The sequence below is a fragment of the Engystomops pustulosus genome, chromosome 3, assembly GCF_040894005.1.
Source record: "Engystomops pustulosus chromosome 3, aEngPut4.maternal, whole genome shotgun sequence".
NCBI lineage: Eukaryota > Metazoa > Chordata > Amphibia > Anura > Leptodactylidae > Engystomops > Engystomops pustulosus.
In genome coordinates, this window is record NC_092413.1 from 91,168,965 (window position 1) to 91,173,836 (window position 4,872).

Sequence of the window (4,872 nt, forward strand, 5' to 3'; positions counted from 1 at the left end):
GTCATAAAAAAAAAGAATATATGGCGAGGGCTTAACAACTATAATCCTTTTACGCCCTCGATCTCCTGCGATAGTGCTGTCCTGACCACTGGCGCATGTCTGCTACTGCTTGAACTCTTGTTGGAGGCTTGCGCCAATGGCTGGGACTGGTCCTTTGGCCTTTCTACACAACAGAGTCCAACAGTGATGGGCCGCACCACTGGAGGAGGTGAGTATAAGTAGTTTATTACTTTTTAAAACGTCTCCCAGATATATATTAGCCATTTACAAGACCTATAATTTAAACCCCGTATGGCTTATGGCTCTGATTGAAGAGGACCATTGCCTGCCTCCACCAATCCGACAAACGGGAATTTCATTGGTTGAGTGTCAATAGTTTTGACATCAAATATGCTAATTAGTCTATCTAGCAAGAATACAACTACCACAATAGCAGTCATAACCACAGCCACAATGGGTCCCAGTATGTCAGGTGAAGGATAATGAGCAATGCTTATTTCTGGGCAATGCTTCCTTCTCAGCATAAATACTTTCTTCCAGAATAAACATCTGTTAAGGAGGGATTAGGAGGCCAACATTGTATGTGTCCTTTAACACCTAACAGTGGCCTTACACAATACGACCTTATGGAGCTGAGTTACTACTAGTTGTCAGGCTTCGCTCATTACTTGTTGTCATATAAATAACAGACACAGGCAGGCAGTTAATAGCAATTGCACACCGTGCAGCAGACATATCACAATGTACATCTCAGCCTGTGATGGAAATGCTTAGCAATGGGAGAGCCAAACAACAATATTCCTAGTTACACCACTGCTCTCTACTGTTATGCGAGTTCATCTGGGCTGTAGCAGTTAGTTTGGCACCTCCCACCTGGCTATAAATACCATGAAAGGAGTTGTCCGAGTTTAAAAATATACATATATCCAGCCAAAGGGGCTATAAACAAAACAAAATGCCTATGCTAACCTTCTCAGACGCTCCCATTGTCCTGCTCCACCACCAAAAGGTGCCGTGCCTCTATTTGTTGGCAGAGGCAGTCGCTTACATCCGACTACTTCTGGACACGAGATACAGCATTGAATCTAATGTACTGTCCAGCGTCCAGCAGTGGGCTGGTGTGTATGCCTGCCTCTGTATAAAAACAGTGGCATGGCACCGATGGGCTGTGGTGCGGGACAATGGGAATGCTGGAGACGGTAAATATCCGTTTTTTATTTTTTATAGCCACCCTGTCTGATATATATACTGTATATTTAAAACACTTTTAACATATTCAAACCAGCACAATAACTGAATTACACACAAAAATAGTGCATATGTAATGTATTTCTAATGTGTTTCTTTGTGCTTTATTCACTGGCAGGGAGTGCATCTTAAGCAAATCTCAGTATATCTGTTTTGTCCACATTTGTCTTTGTTTTCAAGACCTAGGAGGACTAAAAATAGAAATAATTGTATATATAGATAGCCTAGTTTATTTCCATTTTTATTGGTATCTCTATGGGAAAGGAGAGGTAGATTATTATGGCAGAGAAATGGGACAAGCAGCTGGGAGGAATGTATGTGCACATGTAAGTAGACACATGCACCCGACCAAGTACATCACTACAACACAAGACGTCAATTGACTCTTTGTTTGTTTGTAGGTTCAAGCTTCTGCTTTAAAAGTCTTTAGAGCACAAATATAGAATTTGCATCCGAAAACATGTTGAACAGATCAGTCTTCCCACTGATTTGCAAATCTATTGTATTGCATCACAATTAACCTGTGAGAGAGAGTTGTCTGTGACAGGGTAAACACAGTTAAGTAATGAGGCACTGCCAATCTCCAGCCTTATCCTCCCACTTGCAAATTTTCTCATTTACAGGCACTCATGGTATCCAGATGTTAGTAATGTTACACCAGTGCGACACTTCCTTAAAAGGGCATATGGTGCCAGGCACAAGTATAATAACTGCAATTATGTCTGAGCTTACTGCAGTCCCAGTCTTTTGTATGGGAATCCAGACACAATTCCCACCAGCGACTTGGCTAATATCAAATAACGGGCTTTGTTCACAGCAAAGATAACTGTCTCATTAAGCTGACCCAATGAATGAATATTGATACATGTGTATATATATATATATATATATATATATATATATATATATATATTTATATAAATTAGAGAACAACACACAATTTCCTAAAAGGTCATGGTGTAGTCTTTTGTGAATATATTCAACATGAGTAAAATAACAGCATTTTAAGCTTAATTCATAAATTTATCCTAAAGCCTAGAATAAAAATGTAAATGTGGTAATTGAAAAAAAAAGACTGATTAAAATTAGAGAACACTTTCAGATACCTGAAGGTTTTTTGGTATTAATCTGGCACTTTCATAATTTCCTAAATTATCTGACAAACCCTATTTAACTGGCGCCTATGTTCGAGTATTCATTGAGTTTGTAAAAATATTAAAATATTTGTCAACAAACTGGGGAATAGACCGATCCCAAAGTGAGTAAAGAAGTCAGTGAAAGGTGGTGGTGGAAGTGATTTGAGAAAAGTTTTCTGCAACATTAATCGGACTCATACAGCTACATAGCAGAGTAAATGCAAGTGTGTATCAGAACTACATGTGGTTCCTTCCCTGTGTTCTTCTGTCAATCAGCCAGCAATTTTCAAGCAGGACAATGGCGCCTGTCACACAGCAATATAGGTGAGGCCATTCCTTCAAACAGAAAACATTCAAACAATGAATTGGCCAGCCCAGAGTCTACACCAATTAATAAACCTCTGGAAAATCCTTGGTGACAACGTTAAGGCCACAAACTCACAACAGTTACAGAACTGTGGACCAAATATACCCTAGAGCAGTGTGAGAGACTAGTGATGTCCTGTTGTATGCATTTATACTCTACAGCCCCTCCAATCCTAATCCCCCTTGGACGGTACTTTTTGGGTGTCTTCTGACACACCCATAAACCATTGACCAATTGTCGGATAAGTGGCCTACTCTTCCTGGTATGTCGGAGAGCACCTAGGAATTGCAGAGGTGAAGAGTAAGACCAGAGCTGGTAGGTGCATTCCATGCTTGATGTGTCTTCTTATATCTCTAATATAATTTGGATTCATTCAGATTGTTTATTTCCTTAAGCAGTCTGTGCCATATAGTCAGGTGTTATAGCTAAAATATTAAAATTGATTATTTTGTTTTTCAGTTGCTGAGGGAAGGAGAATTAACTTGTTATTGATTAGACTGGAACCACCACTGAAATAAACATGTCAATGAGTAGCTTAGGCAAAGACAAACAAGACTATGTAGCAACAATCAGATGTCCTGGTGGGCTCCCTGTAGCTGCAAACCTGGAATCACCTAATACCTGAGTAATCAAAACAGATAACTCTGGTAGAAGAACAACTGTATAGGACCCTCATGTTTGACAACAGTTCAAAGCGTTTTCTGGTTATTGATAAATTTGGTTCTTTCCATGTTAAAAGAGATACTTTAGTGATCGTCATGGACCGACTGTTATCACAGGGGGGTCCATGGGGATCCTTTGTATATTTGAATGAACAAAGTGGTTGGTCATTCATATGAAGCATTCTCTAAGTGTCTACTAAAGCTATGCACTGATTTGTTAATTTATTAAATTTGTTAAATAAAAATGTACAATTTCAAATTAACCAAACCCTGGCTCATTTCTTTCAACAGTCATATCAACTTTCTTCTCTCTGAAGTAAACGAGTCAATGCACCTTCAATCACTTTTAACATCTACCCACCCCCACCCCTAACACATGCTGTCAAAAGACAAGCTGCCCTCATTCAAAATAGATTGCTATCCATTGCTACTTAGATAGGTGGGTTGGCCAACTAACCATAAAGGGTATGCTCATCTTTAAACAGATTATATAAGTACATTTGGAAAGACAACTAAATATTTCCTTCACTCTACATAAAACTATTAGATATATTGTGGCAGAATAACAAATCAATTCCTCATGAGATTGAAAGATCAACATTCAAAATAAATACATAAAGATGCATAGTTGGCAACCATTAATTGGTAAAAGTTAGGGCATTTAAATCCCACCCAAAAGTAAAGAGAAATGCCCTCCCTTAGTTGGGTTTACCTTTTTGTTTAAGGAATGAAAGCCAAAATTTGATGTGGCACAGTTTGAAAATATGCAAGAAACATAAGTAGTAAAGCTACATTCACATCTTGTTTTTTATGTATATGCTGAGTGTATGGATAGATATATAACCTTTTGCACAGTAGATGTTGTATACTGTGTAAAACACAGCATGGAAAAATGTAGTAATCTACATCTTTCCATCCTACTTCCTCCTGTTGAGCTACATATGTGTTCAAGGGAGGCCATTAGATGCATTAGATTGCATTCCTCCCCCAGCATCCCCTGAGTGTATACTAAGGGAGGTCCCCATAGATGCCACTCTCCACATAAGGACAGTGACATCAATGTGGGTAATACCCTGAACATCGGCAGCAACCAATCACTGGCTGCTTCTGATGTTCTATAAATACCTATGAATCAGAGCACCAAAATACTTCTGCAAAAACCTATCAACCTATGAGAATATACTACCTATATGTAGGAAAATGCACTTATAAACCAAACACTCAAAACAATCTTTGAGGGTACAAAAACAACAATATTTTTTATTCAATTCTTAAACTAAAAAATCACAGACTACACAGGGACAGTTTAAAATCATTTAAAAAACATACATACACAAAATCTTAAACAGGTGGACATGTGGCCGAGGGAATCAAAATAAGTATAGCACACAAATGGTCAATTTGTGTGTGAAGTGTGAAAAGCCTAATATTGTATAATCACAGCTAGCAAAACAACGTA